This window comes from Haliotis cracherodii, unplaced genomic scaffold (assembly GCF_022045235.1).
Source record: "Haliotis cracherodii isolate W230 unplaced genomic scaffold, xgHalCrac1.p SCAF_15, whole genome shotgun sequence".
Lineage (NCBI taxonomy): Eukaryota > Metazoa > Mollusca > Gastropoda > Lepetellida > Haliotidae > Haliotis > Haliotis cracherodii.
In genome coordinates, this window is record NW_027266270.1 from 30,711,843 (window position 1) to 30,730,962 (window position 19,120).

Genomic DNA, 19,120 nt, shown 5'->3' on the forward strand with positions numbered 1-19,120 from the left:
TTATAGGACATATGATTGTGAAGAGCATTTCAAGGCCCTGTGTGCCGGCGACTAGTTGTGACGTTTATGGTTAGGTCGAAATGGAGTGTATGCAAATCCCAAGCTTTCCTGATTAGTTAATGCAATAGTTTGTACTCTTGGGACATTTTCAATAGACAAATATTCAGGAAGAAAAACAAAAAATGTCCTTCCGAGACGGGGAATCGAACCCCGGCCGTGGCGGTGAGAGCGCCAAATCCTAACCACTAGACCACCTGGGAATGTGCTCTTTGAGAGTGAAGGGGGAGTACTGTCGGACTTGCCCTTGTGCACCTTTTACTATCTTAACCTTGGTTTAAGTGTTTTCTCACTACAAATCTGTTATTAGATAGTTTAGATCAAATTAATGTGGCGTAAGAGACGCAAGGGGTGCAATACATCCCATTGTTGAAAGTACTAGCAGCGGGCTCCGCATTATCACGAGCCACGTGCTGCAGAGGGCAGAGACAGCACGGGTATTTGATTTTGCACGATGTTTGTTATAGGACATATGATTGTGAAGAGCATTTCAAGGCCCTGTGTGCCGGCGACTAGTGGTGACGTTTATGGTTAGGTCGAAATGGAGTGTATGCAAACTCCAAGCTTTCCTGATTAGTTAATGCAATAGTTTGTACTCTTGGGACATTTTCAATAGACAAATATTCAGGAAGAAAAACAAAAAATGTCCTTCCCAGACGGGGAATCGAACCCCGGCCGTGGCGGTGAGAGCGCCAAATCCTAACCACTAGACCACCTGGGAATGTGCTCTTTGAGAGTGAAGGGGGAGTACTGTCGGACTTGCCCTTGTGCACCTTTTACTATCTTAACCTTGGTTTAAGTGTTTTCTCACTACAAATCTGTTATTAGATAGTTTAGATCAAATTAATGTGGTGTAAGAGACGCAAGGGGTGCAATACATCCCATTGTTGAAAGTACTAGCTGCGGGCTCCGCATTATCACGAGCCACGTGCTGCAGAGGGCAGAGACAGCACGGGTATTTGATTTTGCCCGATGTTTGTTATAGGACATATGATTGTGAAGAGCATTTCAAGGCCCTGTGTGCCGGCGACTAGTGGTGACGTTTATGGTTAGGTCGAAATGGAGTGTATGCAAATCCCAAGCTTTCCTGATTAGTTAATGCAATAGTTTGTACTCTTGGGACATTTTCAATAGACAAATATTCAGGAAGAAAAACAAAAAATGTCCTTCCCAGACGGGGAATCGAACCCCGGCCGTGGCGGTGAGAGCGCCAAATCCTAACCACTAGACCACCTGGAAATGTGCTCTTTGAGAGTGAAGGGGGAGTACTGTCGGACCTGCCCTTGTGCACCTTTTACTATCTTAACCTTGGTTTAAGTGTTTTCTCACTACAAATCTGTTATTAGATAGTTTAGATCAAATTAATGTGGCGTAAGAGACGCAAGGGGTGCAATACATCCCATTGTTGAAAGTACTAGCTGCGGGCTCCGCATTATCACGAGCCACGTGCTGCAGAGGGCAGAGACAGCACGGGTATTTGATTTTGCAGGATGTTTGTTATAGGACATATGATTGTGAAGAGCATTTCAAGGCCCTGTGTGCCGGCGACTAGTGGTGACGTTTATGGTTAGGTCGAAATGGAGTGTATGCAAATCCCAAGCTTTCCTGATTAGTTAATGCAATAGTTTGTACTCTTGGGACATTTTCAATAGACAAATATTCAGGAAGAAAAACAAAAAATGTCCTTCCCAGACGGGGAATCGAACCCCGGCCGTGGCGGTGAGAGCGCCAAATCCTAACCACTAGACCACCTGGGAATGTGCTCTTTGAGAGTGAAAGGGGAGTACTGTCGGACTTGCCCTTGTGCACCTTTTACTATCTTAACCTTGGTTTAAGTGTTTTCTCACTACAAATCTGTTATTAGATAGTTTAGATCAAATTAATGTGGCGTAAGAGACGCAAGGGGTGCAATACATCCCATTGTTGAAAGTACTAGCTGCGGGCTCCGCATTATCACGAGCCACGTGCTGCAGAGGGCAGAGACAGCACGGGTATTTGATTTTGCACGATGTTTGTTATAGGACATATGATTGTGAAGAGCATTTCAAGGCCCTGTGTGCCGGCGACTAGTGGTGACGTTTATGGTTAGTTCGAAATGGAGTGTATGCAAATCCCAAGCTTTCCTGATTAGTTAATGCAATAGTTTGTACTCTTGGGACATTTTCAATAGACAAATATTCAGGAAGAAAAACAAAAAATGTCCTTCCCAGACGGGGAATCGAACCCCGGCCGTGGCGGTGAGAGCGCCAAATCCTAACCACTAGACCACCTGGGAATGTGCTCTTTGAGAGTGAAGGGGGAGTACTGTCGGACTTGCCCTTGTGCACCTTTTACTATCTTAACCTTGGTTTAAGTGTTTTCTCACTACAAATCTGTTATTAGATAGTTTAGATCAAATTAATGTGGCGTAAGAGACGCAAGGGGTGCAATACATCCCATTGTTGAAAGTACTAGCAGCGGGCTCCGCATTATCACGAGCCACGTGCTGCAGAGGGCAGAGACAGCACGGGTATTTGATTTTGCACGGTGTTTGTTATAGGACATATGATTGTGAAGAGCATTTCAAGGCCCTGTGTGCCGGCGACTAGTGGTGACGTTTATGGTTAGGTCGAAATGGAGTGTATGCAAATCCCAAGCTTTCCTGATTAGTTAATGCAATAGTTTGTACTCTTGGGACATTTTCAATAGACAAATATTCAGGAAGAAAAACAAAAAATGTCCTTCCCAGACGGGGAATCGAACCCCGGCCGTGGCGGTGAGAGCGCCAAATCCTAACCACTAGACCACCTGGGAATGTGCTCTTTGAGAGTGAAAGGGGAGTACTGTCGGACTTGCCCTTGTGCACCTTTTACTATCTTAACCTTGGTTTAAGTGTTTTCTCACTACAAATCTGTTATTAGATAGTTTAGATCAAATTAATGTGGCGTAAGAGACGCAAGGGGTGCAATACATCCCATTGTTGAAAGTACTAGCAGCGGGCTCCGCATTATCACGAGCCACGTGCTGCAGAGGGCAGAGACAGCACGGGTATTTGATTTTGCACGATGTTTGTTATAGGACATATGATTGTGAAGAGCATTTCAAGGCCCTGTGTGCCGGCGACTAGTGGTGACGTTTATGGTTAGTTCGAAATGGAGTGTATGCAAATCCCAAGCTTTCCTGATTAGTTAATGCAATAGTTTGTACTCTTGGGACATTTTCAATAGACAAATATTCAGGAAGAAAAACAAAAAATGTCCTTCCCAGACGGGGAATCGAACCCCGGCCGTGGCGGTGAGAGCGCCAAATCCTAACCACTAGACCACCTGGGAATGTGCTCTTTGAGAGTGAAAGGGGAGTACTGTCGGACTTGCCCTTGTGCACCTTTTACTATCTTAACCTTGGTTTAAGTGTTTTCTCACTACAAATCTGTTATTAGATAGTTTAGATCAAATTAATGTGGCGTAAGAGACGCAAGGGGTGCAATACATCCCATTGTTGAAAGTACTAGCTGCGGGCTCCGCATTATCACGAGCCACGTGCTGCAGAGGGCAGAGACAGCACGGGTATTTGATTTTGCACGATGTTTGTTATAGGACATATGATTGTGAAGAGCATTTCAAGGCCCTGTGTGCCGGCGACTAGTGGTGACGTTTATGGTTAGTTCGAAATGGAGTGTATGCAAATCCCAAGCTTTCCTGATTAGTTAATGCAATAGTTTGTACTCTTGGGACATTTTCAATAGACAAATATTCAGGAAGAAAAACAAAAAATGTCCTTCCCAGACGGGGAATCGAACCCCGGCCGTGGCGGTGAGAGCGCCAAATCCTAACCACTAGACCACCTGGGAATGTGCTCTTTGAGAGTGAAGGGGGAGTACTGTCGGACTTGCCCTTGTGCACCTTTTACTATCTTAACCTTGGTTTAAGTGTTTTCTCACTACAAATCTGTTATTAGATAGTTTAGATCAAATTAATGTGGCGTAAGAGACGCAAGGGGTGCAATACATCCCATTGTTGAAAGTACTAGCAGCGGGCTCCGCATTATCACGAGCCACGTGCTGCAGAGGGCAGAGACAGCACGGGTATTTGATTTTGCACGGTGTTTGTTATAGGACATATGATTGTGAAGAGCATTTCAAGGCCCTGTGTGCCGGCGACTAGTGGTGACGTTTATGGTTAGGTCGAAATGGAGTGTATGCAAATCCCAAGCTTTCCTGATTAGTTAATGCAATAGTTTGTACTCTTGGGACATTTTCAATAGACAAATATTCAGGAAGAAAAACAAAAAATGTCCTTCCCAGACGGGGAATCGAACCCCGGCCGTGGCGGTGAGAGCGCCAAATCCTTTTTTTTTTTTTTTTTTTTTTCTTGATAAAATTTATTCACAGGAATATAATACAAACGCAGACAGTGCTGACACTGCCACCACAAAGATAAAAAGGGTATCACAGAAGTTGGGTGGCAGTGGTTAACATTTGAATTCTACAGACAGAAATATGAGAAATAGATTTTTACATTTGATTATGTACACACATCTTTAAAGACAGAAAAAGGTGTATGTGGATGAGACCATTCTCATTTTTAGGTAGAATGAGTCCTACATTTTTATTTTTTTTTTTTATTTTTAAACAAAATTTGAAAAAAAACCCTCATGTTTTAATGCAGTGTTGAGTAAATAACTTTGTAATTGATTCATTTTTCAATAGTCAACCAGCATTAAACTACAATGACACGTTATGAAAGATTTGAAAAAAGCTTTCATGTGAAATGAAATAGTATATGTAACTTATAATTGAGTTAATCAAGAGGATGTTTCAGAAGAATGTCATTCCCATCTAACTCAATGAGGTCATTAGACATTATGTATTTTTGAATAAAGACATGCAATCTTTTCTTTTTTGTGTAATGATACAAAAGAAATGTGAGATGTCTCTTTACCAAGGATTTGAAAAATGTGTTTATGTGAAAAGAGACTGTACCTAGGCTTATAACAACTCTTCTCTTAAATACTGCCAACCGATAAATTGATAACAATATATCTAACAATGGTTTTGCCGACACACTTCTCTCAGGAAGAAACCCAAACAATAACCACAGCGAGAATTGTCCAAGAGTGAACCCAGTATCTTGACACACATCAGTGAGGATATCAACAAATAGTGATTGTAAGAACGATAACTCTTTACAGAAGATGAACAAGTGCAGCACATCTTCTTTTTCATTTTGACAAACTGGACAAATATCTGTGTCTGTCAAACCAAATTGGCTGAGTCTGTCATATGTGTAAATAATGTTATGGGCAATCTTAAAATCTAGTTGTATACATTCGGCTGATTTGTCATTTTGATACACATTAACCCAAACATCTTTCCAGTTGATGTCAAGAGATATATTATTCCACCAATTCATTGCAACTGGTTTTTTAAAATATTTTGTTCTGAAAATTTCATAACAATATTTCACCGTAAACAGCTGCACGGATACATCTTCGTTCGCTATAGGACAAAGTATTTCTTTACAAGGAAGATTAATGACAGCATCAGACAATATGATCTGTTTCCAATCTGTTGGAAGCGCATATAAAATAACAGCATAACCATTCTTGATTGTGGCCACATCAACATCAGGTATTGTTCCTTGTACAATTTCAACAATACTATCAGGTGACAAAAATTGTGGTATAACTTCATAGCAAATATCTTTTATGCAAGTGATCCCACCGTCAATGAATGATTTAAACAACAAAGTTTTGTTCATATACAAAATTAGAGGGTTGTTGAATAAAGGCTGACACATTATATCCGGTAAAGTGGTAGGTTTGCTTCTCTTACCACCACAGATGTCCTCCCAGGCAAGCAACAACTCAGCATAAAAAGGATTTACATGCAACATATCTTTTTTGTCAAACTTTAAACATAGTATGTTTGATTGTAATCCCATATTTAAATATTTTGAAAAGAAGAAAGACATAGTTGCTTTCCATAATGAGTCTAATTTATAATCTAAGAAAGCTTTTAACAGTTTCAATCTTAAAGCATACTTTTTAAGGCACAAATTGGGTATATTTAAACCACCTTCTGTACATTTGCCCATGCATGTCACAGCTGCTATTTTTGGCTTTTTATTTACCCATAAGAATTTTGAAAACATTTTGGAAAAGGCTACTTCTACCCAGTGTGGCACTGGTAACACTGTAAAAGAGTACCATAATCTAGAGGCAATGAGGATGTTTAAAACCGTGGCTCTGCCCTGCAGTGTGAGTTGACGTTGAATCCATGAATTAAGTAGAGTTTGAATTTTATTTATCTTTTTCGTCCAATTTAGTGTCTCACAAGTGGCCAAGTCAGAGCCAAGATATATTCCCAGAAGTTCAACACAATCTTTTTTAACTTTCACGGGAAGACTAATGTTACATTTATTGAACTTGGCTTTACCAAGAAGTAACACCTCCGACTTTTGTAAATTGATCTTGGCTTGAGTTGCTTCGCAATAATATTTAATTGTTTCAAAAGTATTTTCCACTGACTGTGAGTTGCACACTGTAATAGTAGTGTCATCGGCATGTTGATATATTAAAGATGAAACATTGCCAATGTTGATGCCTTGAATATGTGGGTTCTCTTTTATTAACAAATTTAATGGTTCAGAAATAAGCACAAACAGCATGGAACTCATCGGGTCCCCTTGCCTTACTCCACGGGACAGTTTGAAATATGGACTTAAATGCCCATTACACTTGACAGAACTTTTAATGTCTGTATACAAAATTCTAATCCAGGATATAAAATTATTCCCAAAATTGAATTTTTGTAAAATATCCAATAAGTAATTATGTGAAACTCTATCGAAAGCTTTCTCTTGATCTACTTTAATTAAAAATGCATCTTTATCTTCACTATCCACTATATCAACTACATCCCTGACCGAATGTAAATTGTGTGCAATGTCTCTCCCTGGTACACAGCAGGATTGTTCAGGGGAGATAATATCTGACATTACAGACTTGAGTCTAAGAGACAATGTGCGTGATATTAATTTACAGTCAACATTGATCAGTGAAATAGGTCTATAACATTTTAAATCTCTTTTATCACCTTTATTTTTATAGAATAAGCTGATAATACTGGTTTTCATAGAACGAGATAATTCCTTCTCTTCAAAGATACTCTGTGTAACATGATGGAAAAGAGGACATAAAATCTCCCAAAACTTGAGGAAGAATTCAACAGTTAAACCATCTGGACCTGGTGTCTTGTTATGTTTCATTCCTTTCAGTGCCTCTGTCAACTGTTTTTCAGAAATTGGAAGATCGCATTTAACTTTTTGTTCATTATTAATCGATTTCTGAATCATGTTTACAACTATTTGTTCTTTTACTTGATCAAATCCCTCATCTGTATATAACTTGGCATAAAATGATTGTGCTGTGTCTATAATGTCCTCTGTATTCCGTATCGTTGTTCCATCTTCAGTTATAAGTTCTTTGATTGAATTAGCTTGCTGTTTTGACTTTTCCAAATTCAAGAAATAAGAAGTGCATCTGTCAGATTCAAGAGTAAACTGTGCTTTTGATCTCAAGATAGCACCCCTACAGGTGTTGTTGTCATATTCTTCTAATTTATTTTCTAAATCACATAGTTGTGTAGATTGATACCCCGGTATTGAAGCTAATTTTTGATATTCAATTCTAAGTTTATTTTGAATGTTGTAATAATCATTTTTTGCCAGTCTACTTTTTTTGCTTGAATAAGATTTTGAAAACTTTTTAAATTGATATTTCAAGTTGTCCCACCACATAAGTGGCTCTGATGTAAAAAGTGGACATACTTTTGCTTCCTCGATAATATGACGAATTTTATTATAAAAGATACCATCTTCTAGCAGCTGATTATTAAAAATCCAAACTCCTGGACCCTTTTCTATGTTACTGAGATCAACCTTCAGTGAAACAATGTTGTGATCGCTCATTTTACAGTATTTGATATAACAATGTATAACACTATGTAAAAGATGTCTGGATAAGAGAAAAAAGTCAATTCTGGATTGTTTTAAAACACCATTTACTGTTTGGGTTCGGGAGAACTCCTTTTTATCATAATTTTTGTGTCTCCATACATCAACCATACAATATTTTTGAATTATGGAAATAAGAGTGTCACTACTTCTTAGATTGAATGTTTTATTGTTAATGCCTTTATCCAAAACAGGATCTACTATATCATTAAAATCTCCCCCTACAAACATATTACTTGGTTCTAACCATCCTTCTAGCTCTTTGTAAAATGTTAACTTTTCTTCTAAACCATTAGGAGCATAAACATTGAGTAAATAATATTTTTTATCATCCACATCAATTTCTGCTTTTAATAGTCTGCCTTCAGAATCGTGTGCTATCATTCTAACTTCATGTTGAAAGTTTTTTGATACTAATATAGCTACACCCCTGCGATTTATGTTGGTTGAGTTACTAAATAAAATTTTCCCGGCCCACATATGTTGATAGTTTTCAACAAATGTTCGGTCCCAAAACGTTTCCTGTAAGAATGCTATATCAACATGTGAACTATTTATAAGTGACATCACTTTTTCAATTTTACCAACATCTCTCAAACCATTGACATTCCATGACCATATACTGAACATGATGAGCAATGAGAGATGCATATTATACTTCAACATGTGTTTCATCTATATTTTTTCCCTTTTCGAGATTTAACAACATTCTTTTTTCTAGGGGCTCTTCCCCCAACATGTGCCCTAATTACCTCTTCATCGGGCTTGGATATTTTCCATTTCCCTTTCACGCTTCCTGGGGCACCATCCCCACGGTATGGCTGTGAAAGAACATTGTGATTGATCTCATTCGAGACTGCCATGCCATCATGAACATCTACAACCTCACTATTGTCATGATGTTTAAGATTAACTTTCTGTACAATATCTAACAGTGTGTCTGTTACATCATTCACTAAGTGAGCACTACAAGGAGATACATGTTTTTTGGCATCAGAACTACATTTGCCAACATGTAAACTTCTGTCAACGATTTCAAATAGTAGTTCATTGACAATATTTTGTGTTTCATTGTTTGAGTCAGTCACAAAATTGGTTACATATTTATCTTGTGACCTTTCCTCGTTGTCTTCCTCGGGGACATCTACAATTCCATCCACCCTTTCTTGATCTTTGTCATCTTCAATTGATAATTCATCACGAATAGGCCACCTTGCTAGAGTTGCATCCGTCTCTGTGTCCATGATGCCAATATCAACGTCATTTTCCTCATCCTTATCATGATCATCATGATTATCGTTATCAATGTCATCAGAAACATCATCATACCCATAGCAATCACACTCTACCGGTTTCAGTTTACATATATGACATTTTGGAACACGACAGTTATTTTGAAGATGTCCTTGGTTCCCGCAGTTCCTGCATACAATGTTTGGACACATCTTTTTTTCGTGTTGGTCTGAAAGGCAGTGGTAGCATACTTTGATTTGCTCATTGTGAATAACTCTGAAAAAATCAAAACCTTCATGTGTCCTGAATTTGACGCTATAGGGAAGACTGCGGATCCCTGTTGGAAATTTTACTTGTGTATATCTTGTACCATCTTCCCAATTAGTGCCATGGATTTTCCTCCTGTGGATGGTATCCACTTCAATTATTCCAAACGCATGTAGGACGTTTCTAATTTCCTCATCTGTGGTATAGCTGGGCAAGTTCATAAATGAAACTACAACTCTGTTATTCACGAGAGGCGAAAGTTTGTATATTTGATTATCAACTACAACAGACTCTCCAAGTGATTTTACTAGCGCATTTTCCGCTAGAGTAATTTCAAAATAATTGTTATTTCTAGGTGTACAGCAGTACACAGTATTGTCTCCAAGTTCCTGCTCCAACACCTTGCAAAGCTCAAATGCTTTAGGGCGAATCTGGTTGTCATAATGAACCCGAACAATGTTTTCTTTTTGATAAACACGATGGCGGCAATTGTTGTTGATGACCTGACTAGGGGGTGGCCTTTGCCCCCCAGCCTGGTGGCTCATAGTTTCTATTTTCTCCAATTACTCGTTCAGATGTAATCTTGAAACATATATGAACACACCTTCATAACAACAGTCAAATATTTCCACAAAGATAGAAGTACTTACAATAAATAGCAGAGCACTTGCAATATCCTTCCACGTTGTGACTCAACAAGGGAGGCAACCAGAGCGCCAAATCCTAACCACTAGACCACCTGGGAATGTGCTCTTTGAGAGTGAAGGGGGAGTACTGTCGGACTTGCCCTTGTGCACCTTTTACTATCTTAACCTTGGTTTAAGTGTTTTCTCACTACAAATCTGTTATTAGATAGTTTAGATCAAATTAATGTGGTGTAAGAGACGCAAGGGGTGCAATACATCCCATTGTTGAAAGTACTAGCTGCGGGCTCCGCATTATCACGAGCCACGTGCTGCAGAGGGCAGAGACAGCACGGGTATTTGATTTTGCACGATGTTTGTTATAGGACATATGATTGTGAAGAGCATTTCAAGGCCCTGTGTGCCGGCGACTAGTGGTGACGTTTATGGTTAGGTCGAAATGGAGTGTATGCAAATCCAAAGCTTTCCTGATTAGTTAATGCAATAGTTTGTACTCTTGGGACATTTTCAATAGACAAATATTCAGGAAGAAAAACAAAAAATGTCCTTCCCAGACGGGGAATCGAACCCCGGCCGTGGCGGTGAGAGCGCCAAATCCTAAGCACTAGACCACCTGGGAATGTGCTCTTTGAGAGTGAAGGGGGAGTACTGTCGGACTTGCCCTTGTGCACCTTTTACTATCTTAACCTTGGTTTAAGTGTTTTCTCACTACAAATCTGTTATTAGATAGTTTAGATCAAATTAATGTGGCGTAAGAGACGCAAGGGGTGCAATACATCCTATTGTTGAAAGTACTAGCTGCGGGCTCCGCATTATCACGAGCCACGTGCTGCAGAGGGCAGAGACAGCACGGGTATTTGATTTTGCACGATGTTTGTTATAGGACATATGATTGTGAAGAGCATTTCAAGGCCCTGTGTGCCGGCGACTAGTGGTGACGTTTATGGTTAGGTCGAAATGGAGTGTATGCAAATCCCAAGCTTTCCTGATTAGTTAATGCAATAGTTTGTACTCTTGGGACATTTTCAATAGACAAATATTCAGGAAGAAAAACAAAAAATGTCCTTCCCAGACGGGGAATCGAGCCCCGGCCGTGGCGGTGAGAGCGCCAAATCCTAACCACTAGACCACCTGGGAATGTGCTCTTTGAGAGTGAAGGGGGAGTACTGTCGGACTTGCCCTTGTGCACCTTTTACTATCTTAACCTTGGTTTAAGTGTTTTCTAACTACAAATCTGTTATTAGATAGTTTAGATCAAATTAATGTGGCGTAAGAGACGCAAGGGGTGCAATACATCCCATTGTTGAAAGTACTAGCTGCGGGCTCCGCATTATCACGAGCCACGTGCTGCAGAGGGCAGAGACAGCACGGGTATTTGATTTTGCACGATGTTTGTTATAGGACATATGATTGTGAAGAGCATTTCAAGGCCCTGTGTGCCGGCGACTAGTGGTGACGTTTATGGTTAGGTCGAAATGGAGTGTATGCAAATCCCAAGCTTTCCTGATTAGTTAATGCAATAGTTTGTACTCTTGGGACATTTTCAATAGACAAATATTCAGGAAGAAAACAAAAAATGTCCTTCCCAGACGGGGAATCGAACCCCGGCCGTGGCGGTGAGAGCGCCAAATCCTAACCACTAGACCACCTGGGAATGTGCTCTTTGAGAGTGAAGGGGGAGTACTGTCGGACCTGCCCTTGTGCACCTTTTACTATCTCAACCTTGGTTTAAGTGTTTTCTAACTACAAATCTGTTATTAGATAGTTTAGATCAAATTAATGTGGCGTAAGAGACGCAAGGGGTGCAATACATCCCATTGTTGAAAGTACTAGCTGCGGGCTCCGCATTATCACGAGCCACGTGCTGCAGAGGGCAGAGACAGCACGGGTATTTGATTTTGCACGATGTTTGTTATAGGACATATGATTGTGAAGAGCATTTCAAGGCCCTGTGTGCCGGCGACTAGTGGTGACGTTTATGGTTAGGTCGAAATGGAGTGTATGCAAATCCCAAGCTTTCCTGATTAGTTAATGCAATAGTTTGTACTCTTGGGACATTTTCAATAGACAAATATTCAGGAAGAAAACAAAAAATGTCCTTCCCAGACGGGGAATCGAACCCCGGCCGTGGCGGTGAGAGCGCCAAATCCTAACCACTAGACCACCTGGGAATGTGCTCTTTGAGAGTGAAGGGGGAGTACTGTCGGACCTGCCCTTGTGCACCTTTTACTATCTCAACCTTGGTTTAAGTGTTTTCTAACTACAAATCTGTTATTAGATAGTTTAGATCAAATTAATGTGGCGTAAGAGACGCAAGGGGTGCAATACATCCCATTGTTGAAAGTACTAGCTGCGGGCTCCGCATTATCACGAGCCACGTGCTGCAGAGGGCAGAGACAGCACGGGTATTTGATTTTGCACGATGTTTGTTATAGGACATATGATTGTGAAGAGCATTTCAAGGCCCTGTGTGCCGGCGACTAGTGGTGACGTTTATGGTTAGGTCGAAATGGAGTGTATGCAAATCCCAAGCTTTCCTGATTAGTTAATGCAATAGTTTGTACTCTTGGGACATTTTCAATAGACAAATATTCAGGAAGAAAAACAAAAAATGTCCTTCCCAGACGGGGAATCGAACCCCGGCCGTGGCGGTGAGAGCGCCAAATCCTAACCACTAGACCACCTGGGAATGTGCTCTTTGAGAGTGAAGGGGGAGTACTGTCGGACTTGCCCTTGTGCACCTTTTACTATCTTAACCTTGGTTTAAGTGTTTTCTCACTACAAATCTGTTATTAGATAGTTTAGATCAAATTAATGTGGCGTAAGAGACGCAAGGGGTGCAATACATCCCATTGTTGAAAGTACTAGCTGCGGGCTCCGCATTATCACGAGCCACGTGCTGCAGAGGGCAGAGACAGCACGGGTATTTGATTTTGCACGATGTTTGTTATAGGACATATGATTGTGAAGAGCATTTCAAGGCCCTGTGTGCCGGCGACTAGTGGTGACGTTTATGGTTAGGTCGAAATGGAGTGTATGCAAATCCCAAGCTTTCCTGATTAGTTAATGCAATAGTTTGTACTCTTGGGACATTTTCAATAGACAAATATTCAGGAAGAAAAACAAAAAATGTCCTTCCCAGACGGGGAATCGAACCCCGGCCGTGGCGGTGAGAGCGCCAAATCCTAACCACTAGACCACCTGGGAATGTGCTCTTTGAGAGTGAAGGGGGAGTACTGTCGGACCTGCCCTTGTGCACCTTTTACTATCTTAACCTTGGTTTAAGTGTTTTCTCACTACAAATCTGTTATTAGATAGTTTAGATCAAATTAATGTGGCGTAAGAGACGCAAGGGGTGCAATACATCCCATTGTTGAAAGTACTAGCAGCGGGCTCCGCATAATCACCAGACACGTGCTGCAGAGGGCAGAGACAGCACGGGTATTTGATTTTGCACGATGTTTGTTATAGGACATATGATTGTGAAGAGCATTTCAAGGCCCTGTGTGCCGGCGACTAGTGGTGACGTTTATGGTTAGGTCGAAATGGAGTGTATGCAAATCCCAAGCTTTCCTGATTAGTTAATGCAATAGTTTGTACTCTTGGGACATTTTCAATAGACAAATATTCAGGAAGAAAAACAAAAAATGTCCTTCCCAGACGGGGAATCGAACCCCGGCCGTGGCGGTGAGAGCGCCAAATCCTAACCACTAGACCACCTGGGAATGTGCTCTTTGAGAGTGAAGGGGGAGTACTGTCGGACTTGCCCTTGTGCACCTTTTACTATCTTAACCTTGGTTTAAGTGTTTTCTAACTACAAATCTGTTATTAGATAGTTTAGATCAAATTAATGTGGCGTAAGAGACGCAAGGGGTGCAATACATCCCATTGTTGAAAGTACTAGCTGCGGGCTCCGCATTATCACGAGCCACGTGCTGCAGAGGGCAGAGACAGCACGGGTATTTGATTTTGCAGGATGTTTGTTATAGGACATATGATTGTGAAGAGCATTTCAAGGCCCTGTGTGCCGGCGACTAGTGGTGACGTTTATGGTTAGGTCGAAATGGAGTGTATGCAAATCCCAAGCTTTCCTGATTAGTTAATGCAATAGTTTGTACTCTTGGGACATTTTCAATAGACAAATATTCAGGAAGAAAAACAAAAAATGTCCTTCCCAGACGGGGAATCGAACCCCGGCCGTGGCGGTGAGAGCGCCAAATCCTAACCACTAGACCACCTGGGAATGTGCTCTTTGAGAGTGAAGGGGGAGTACTGTCGGACTTGCCCTTGTGCACCTTTTACTATCTTAACCTTGGTTTAAGTGTTTTCTCACTACAAATCTGTTATTAGATAGTTTAGATCAAATTAATGTGGTGTAAGAGACGCAAGGGGTGCAATACATCCTATTGTTGAAAGTACTAGCTGCGGGCTCCGCATTATCACGAGCCACGTGCTGCAGAGGGCAGAGACAGCACGGGTATTTGATTTTGCACGATGTTTGTTATAGGACATATGATTGTGAAGAGCATTTCAAGGCCCTGTGTGCCGGCGACTAGTGGTGACGTTTATGGTTAGGTCGAAATGGAGTGTATGCAAATCTCAAGCTTTCCTGATTAGTTAATGCAATAGTTTGTACTCTTGGGACATTTTCAATAGACAAATATTCAGGAAGAAAAACAAAAAATGTCCTTCCCAGACGGGGAATCGAACCCCGGCCGTGGCGGTGAGAGCGCCAAATCCTAACCACTAGACCACCTGGGAATGTGCTCTTTGAGAGTGAAGGGGGAGTACTGTCGGACTTGCCCTTGTGCACCTTTTACTATCTTAACCTTGGTTTAAGTGTTTTCTCACTACAAATCTGTTATTAGATAGTTTAGATCAAATTAATGTGGCGTAAGAGACGCAAGGGGTGCAATACATCCCATTGTTGAAAGTACTAGCAGCGGGCTCCGCATAATCACCAGACACGTGCTGCAGAGGGCAGAGACAGCACGGGTATTTGATTTTGCACGATGTTTGTTATAGGACATATGATTGTGAAGAGCATTTCAAGGCCCTGTGTGCCGGCGACTAGTGGTGACGTTTATGGTTAGGTCGAAATGGAGTGTATGCAAATCCCAAGCTTTCCTGATTAGTTAATGCAATAGTTTGTACTCTTGGGACATTTTCAATAGACAAATATTCAGGAAGAAAAACAAAAAATGTCCTTCCCAGACGGGGAATCGAACCCCGGCCGTGGCGGTGAGAGCGCCAAATCCTAACCACTAGACCACCTGGGAATGTGCTCTTTGAGAGTGAAGGGGGAGTACTGTCGGACCTGCCCTTGTGCACCTTTTACTATCTTAACCTTGGTTTAAGTGTTTTCTCACTACAAATCTGTTATTAGATAGTTTAGATCAAATTAATATGGCGTAAGAGACGCAAGGGGTACAATACATCCCATTGTTGAAAGTACTAGCTGCGGGCTCCGCATTATCACGAGCCACGTGCTGCAGAGGGCAGAGACAGCACGGGTATTTGATTTTGCACGATGTTTTGTTATAGGACATATGATTGTGAAGAGCATTTCAAGGCCCTGTGTGCCGGCGACTAGTGGTGACGTTTATGGTTAGGTCGAAATGGAGTGTATGCAAATCCCAAGCTTTCCTGATTAGTTAATGCAATAGTTTGTACTCTTGGGACATTTTCAATAGACAAATATTCAGGAAGAAAAACAAAAAATGTCCTTCCCAGACGGGGAATCGAACCCCGGCCGTGGCGGTGAGAGCGCCAAATCCTAACCACTAGACCACCTGGGAATGTGCTCTTTGAGAGTGAAGGGGGAGTACTGTCGGACTTGCCCTTGTGCACCTTTTACTATCTTAACCTTGGTTTAAGTGTTTTCTCACTACAAATCTGTTATTAGATAGTTTAGATCAAATTAATGTGGCGTAAGAGACGCAAGGGGTGCAATACATCCCATTGTTGAAAGTACTAGCAGCGGGCTCCGCATTATCACGGGCCACGTGCTGCAGAGGGCAGAGACAGCACGGGTATTTGATTTTGCACGATGTTTGTTATAGGACATATGATTGTGAAGAGCATTTCAAGGCCCTGTGTGCCGGCGACTAGTGGTGACGTTTATGGTTAGGTCGAAATGGAGTGTATGCAAATCCCAAGCTTTCCTGATTAGTTAATGCAATAGTTTGTACTCTTGGGACATTTTCAATAGACAAATATTCAGGAAGAAAAACAAAAAATGTCCTTCCCAGACGGGGAATCGAACCCCGGCCGTGGCGGTGAGAGCGCCAAATCCTAACCACTAGACCACCTGGGAATGTGCTCTTTGAGAGTGAAGGGGGAGTACTGTCGGACTTGCCCTTGTGCACCTTTTACTATCTTAACCTTGGTTTAAGTGTTTTCTCACTACAAATCTGTTATTAGATAGTTTAGATCAAATTAATGTGGTGTAAGAGACGCAAGGGTGCAATACATCCCATTGTTGAAAGTACTAGCAGCAGGCTCCGCATTATCACGAGCCACGTGCTGCAGAGGGCAGAGACAGCACGGGTATTTGATTTTGCACGATGTTTGTTATAGGACATATGATTGTGAAGAGCATTTCAAGGCCCTGTGTGCTGGCGACTAGTGGTGACGTTTATGGTTAGGTCGAAATGGAGTGTATGCAAATCCCAAGCTTTCCTGATTAGTTAATGCAATAGTTTGTACTCTTGGGACATTTTCAATAGACAAATATTCAGGAAGAAAAACAAAAAATGTCCTTCCCAGACGGGGAATCGAACCCCGGCCGTGGCGGTGAGAGCGCCAAATCCTAACCACTAGACCACCTGGGAATGTGCTCTTTGAGAGTGAAGGGGGAGTACTGTCGGACCTGCCCTTGTGCACCTTTTACTATCTTAACCTTGGTTTAAGTGTTTTCTCACTACAAATCTGTTATTAGATAGTTTAGATCAAATTAATGTGGCGTAAGAGACGCAAGGGGTGCAATACATCCCATTGTTGAAAGTACTAGCAGCGGGCTCCGCATAATCACCAGACACGTGCTGCAGAGGGCAGAGACAGCACGGGTATTTGATTTTGCACGATGTTTGTTATAGGACATATGATTGTGAAGAGCATTTCAAGGCCCTGTGTGCCGGCGACTAGTGGTGACGTTTATGGTTAGGTCGAAATGGAGTGTATGCAAATCCCAAGCTTTCCTGATTAGTTAATGCAATAGTTTGTACTCTTGGGACATTTTCAATAGACAAATATTCAGGAAGAAAAACAAAAAATGTCCTTCCCAGACGGGGAATCGAACCCCGGCCGTGGCGGTGAGAGCGCCAAATCCTAACCACTAGACCACCTGGGAATGTGCTCTTTGAGAGTGAAGGGGGAGTACTGTCGGACTTGCCCTTGTGCACCTTTTACTATCTTAACCTTGGTTTAAGTGTTTTCTAACTACAAATCTGTTATTAGATAGTTTAGATCAAATTAATGTGGCGTAAGAGACGCAAGGGGTGCAATACATCCCATTGTTGAAAGTACTAGCTGCGGGCTCCGCATTATCACGAGCCACGTGCTGCAGAGGGCAGAGACAGCACGGGTATTTGATTTTGCAGGATGTTTGTTATAGGACATATGATTGTGAAGAGCATTTCAAGGCCCTGTGTGCCGGCGACTAGTGGTGACGTTTATGGTTAGGTCGAAATGGAGTGTATGCAAATCCCAAGCTTTCCTGATTAGTTAATGCAATAGTTTGTACTCTTGGGACATTTTCAATAGACAAATATTCAGGAAGAAAAACAAAAAATGTCCTTCCCAGACGGGGAATCGAACCCCGGCCGTGGCGGTGAGAGCGCCAAATCCTAACCACTAGACCACCTGGGAATGTGCTCTTTGAGAGTGAAGGGGGAGTACTGTCGGACTTGCCCTTGTGCACCTTTTACTATCTTAACCTTGGTTTAAGTGTTTTCTCACTACAAATCTGTTATTAGATAGTTTAGATCAAATTAATGTGGTGTAAGAGACGCAAGGGGTGCAATACATCCTATTGTTGAAAGTACTAGCTGCGGGCTCCGCATTATCACGAGCCACGTGCTGCAGAGGGCAGAGACAGCACGGGTATTTGATTTTGCACGATGTTTGTTATAGGACATATGATTGTGAAGAGCATTTCAAGGCCCTGTGTGCCGGCGACTAGTGGTGACGTTTATGGTTAGGTCGAAATGGAGTGTATGCAAATCCCAAGCTTTCCTGATTAGTTAATGCAATAGTTTGTACTCTTGGGACATTTTCAATAGACAAATATTCAGGAAGAAAAACAAAAAATGTCCTTCCCAGACGGGGAATCGAACCCCGGCCGTGGCGGTGAGAGCGCCAAATCCTAACCACTAGACCACCTGGGAATGTGCTCTTTGAGAGTGAAGGGGGAGTACTGTCGGACTTGCCCTTGTGCACCTTTTACTATCTTAACCTTGGTTTAAGTGTTTTCTCACTACAAATCTGTTATTAGATAGTTTAGATCAAATTAATGTGGCGTAAGAGACGCAAGGGGTGCAATACATCCCATTGTTGAAAGTACTAGCAGCGGGCTCCGCATAATCACCAGACACGTGCTGCAGAGGGCAGAGACAGCACGGGTATTTGATTTTGCACGATGTTTGTTATAGGACATATGATTGTGAAGAGCATTTCAAGGCCCTGTGTGCCGGCGACTAGTGGTGACGTTTATGGTTAGGTCGAAATGGAGTGTATGCAAATCCCAAGCTTTCCTGATTAGTTAATGCAATAGTTTGTACTCTTGGGACATTTTCAATAGACAAATATTCAGGAAGAAAAACAAAAAATGTCCTTCCCAGACGGGGAATCGAACCCCGGCCGTGGCGGTGAGAGCGCCAAATCCTAACCACTAGACCACCTGGGAATGTGCTCTTTGAGAGTGAA

The 19,120-nt window shown here is 41.7% G+C and overlaps 25 non-coding genes across 25 annotated transcripts; all 25 read right to left on the reverse strand.

Moving 5' to 3' along the window:
- Nucleotides 1–188: 188 nt before the first annotated feature.
- Nucleotides 189–260, reverse strand: Trnae-cuc (transfer RNA glutamic acid (anticodon CUC)). Its single transcript has one exon. It is a non-coding gene; the product is annotated as a tRNA-Glu (tRNA).
- Nucleotides 261–706: 446 nt separating this feature from the next.
- Nucleotides 707–778, reverse strand: Trnae-cuc (transfer RNA glutamic acid (anticodon CUC)). Its single transcript has one exon. It is a non-coding gene; the product is annotated as a tRNA-Glu (tRNA).
- Nucleotides 779–1,224: 446 nt separating this feature from the next.
- Nucleotides 1,225–1,296, reverse strand: Trnae-cuc (transfer RNA glutamic acid (anticodon CUC)). The gene has a single exon. It is a non-coding gene; the product is annotated as a tRNA-Glu (tRNA).
- Nucleotides 1,297–1,742: 446 nt separating this feature from the next.
- Trnae-cuc (transfer RNA glutamic acid (anticodon CUC)) lies at nt 1,743–1,814 on the reverse strand. Its single transcript has one exon. It is a non-coding gene; the product is annotated as a tRNA-Glu (tRNA).
- A 446-nt stretch (nt 1,815–2,260) lies between these two features.
- On the reverse strand, nt 2,261–2,332 carry Trnae-cuc (transfer RNA glutamic acid (anticodon CUC)). Its single transcript has one exon. It is a non-coding gene; the product is annotated as a tRNA-Glu (tRNA).
- Nucleotides 2,333–2,778: 446 nt separating this feature from the next.
- Trnae-cuc (transfer RNA glutamic acid (anticodon CUC)) lies at nt 2,779–2,850 on the reverse strand. The gene has a single exon. It is a non-coding gene; the product is annotated as a tRNA-Glu (tRNA).
- A 446-nt stretch (nt 2,851–3,296) lies between these two features.
- On the reverse strand, nt 3,297–3,368 carry Trnae-cuc (transfer RNA glutamic acid (anticodon CUC)). The gene has a single exon. It is a non-coding gene; the product is annotated as a tRNA-Glu (tRNA).
- A 446-nt stretch (nt 3,369–3,814) lies between these two features.
- Trnae-cuc (transfer RNA glutamic acid (anticodon CUC)) lies at nt 3,815–3,886 on the reverse strand. Its single transcript has one exon. It is a non-coding gene; the product is annotated as a tRNA-Glu (tRNA).
- Nucleotides 3,887–10,742: 6,856 nt separating this feature from the next.
- On the reverse strand, nt 10,743–10,814 carry Trnae-cuc (transfer RNA glutamic acid (anticodon CUC)). The gene has a single exon. It is a non-coding gene; the product is annotated as a tRNA-Glu (tRNA).
- A 446-nt stretch (nt 10,815–11,260) lies between these two features.
- On the reverse strand, nt 11,261–11,332 carry Trnae-cuc (transfer RNA glutamic acid (anticodon CUC)). The gene has a single exon. It is a non-coding gene; the product is annotated as a tRNA-Glu (tRNA).
- Nucleotides 11,333–11,777: 445 nt separating this feature from the next.
- Trnae-cuc (transfer RNA glutamic acid (anticodon CUC)) lies at nt 11,778–11,849 on the reverse strand. Its single transcript has one exon. It is a non-coding gene; the product is annotated as a tRNA-Glu (tRNA).
- Nucleotides 11,850–12,294: 445 nt separating this feature from the next.
- Trnae-cuc (transfer RNA glutamic acid (anticodon CUC)) lies at nt 12,295–12,366 on the reverse strand. The gene has a single exon. It is a non-coding gene; the product is annotated as a tRNA-Glu (tRNA).
- Nucleotides 12,367–12,812: 446 nt separating this feature from the next.
- Nucleotides 12,813–12,884, reverse strand: Trnae-cuc (transfer RNA glutamic acid (anticodon CUC)). The gene has a single exon. It is a non-coding gene; the product is annotated as a tRNA-Glu (tRNA).
- A 446-nt stretch (nt 12,885–13,330) lies between these two features.
- Nucleotides 13,331–13,402, reverse strand: Trnae-cuc (transfer RNA glutamic acid (anticodon CUC)). Its single transcript has one exon. It is a non-coding gene; the product is annotated as a tRNA-Glu (tRNA).
- A 446-nt stretch (nt 13,403–13,848) lies between these two features.
- Trnae-cuc (transfer RNA glutamic acid (anticodon CUC)) lies at nt 13,849–13,920 on the reverse strand. Its single transcript has one exon. It is a non-coding gene; the product is annotated as a tRNA-Glu (tRNA).
- Nucleotides 13,921–14,366: 446 nt separating this feature from the next.
- Trnae-cuc (transfer RNA glutamic acid (anticodon CUC)) lies at nt 14,367–14,438 on the reverse strand. The gene has a single exon. It is a non-coding gene; the product is annotated as a tRNA-Glu (tRNA).
- Nucleotides 14,439–14,884: 446 nt separating this feature from the next.
- Trnae-cuc (transfer RNA glutamic acid (anticodon CUC)) lies at nt 14,885–14,956 on the reverse strand. Its single transcript has one exon. It is a non-coding gene; the product is annotated as a tRNA-Glu (tRNA).
- A 446-nt stretch (nt 14,957–15,402) lies between these two features.
- Trnae-cuc (transfer RNA glutamic acid (anticodon CUC)) lies at nt 15,403–15,474 on the reverse strand. The gene has a single exon. It is a non-coding gene; the product is annotated as a tRNA-Glu (tRNA).
- Nucleotides 15,475–15,921: 447 nt separating this feature from the next.
- Trnae-cuc (transfer RNA glutamic acid (anticodon CUC)) lies at nt 15,922–15,993 on the reverse strand. Its single transcript has one exon. It is a non-coding gene; the product is annotated as a tRNA-Glu (tRNA).
- Nucleotides 15,994–16,439: 446 nt separating this feature from the next.
- Trnae-cuc (transfer RNA glutamic acid (anticodon CUC)) lies at nt 16,440–16,511 on the reverse strand. The gene has a single exon. It is a non-coding gene; the product is annotated as a tRNA-Glu (tRNA).
- A 445-nt stretch (nt 16,512–16,956) lies between these two features.
- Nucleotides 16,957–17,028, reverse strand: Trnae-cuc (transfer RNA glutamic acid (anticodon CUC)). Its single transcript has one exon. It is a non-coding gene; the product is annotated as a tRNA-Glu (tRNA).
- A 446-nt stretch (nt 17,029–17,474) lies between these two features.
- Nucleotides 17,475–17,546, reverse strand: Trnae-cuc (transfer RNA glutamic acid (anticodon CUC)). Its single transcript has one exon. It is a non-coding gene; the product is annotated as a tRNA-Glu (tRNA).
- A 446-nt stretch (nt 17,547–17,992) lies between these two features.
- On the reverse strand, nt 17,993–18,064 carry Trnae-cuc (transfer RNA glutamic acid (anticodon CUC)). The gene has a single exon. It is a non-coding gene; the product is annotated as a tRNA-Glu (tRNA).
- Nucleotides 18,065–18,510: 446 nt separating this feature from the next.
- Nucleotides 18,511–18,582, reverse strand: Trnae-cuc (transfer RNA glutamic acid (anticodon CUC)). Its single transcript has one exon. It is a non-coding gene; the product is annotated as a tRNA-Glu (tRNA).
- A 446-nt stretch (nt 18,583–19,028) lies between these two features.
- Nucleotides 19,029–19,100, reverse strand: Trnae-cuc (transfer RNA glutamic acid (anticodon CUC)). Its single transcript has one exon. It is a non-coding gene; the product is annotated as a tRNA-Glu (tRNA).
- Nucleotides 19,101–19,120: the final 20 nt, after the last annotated feature.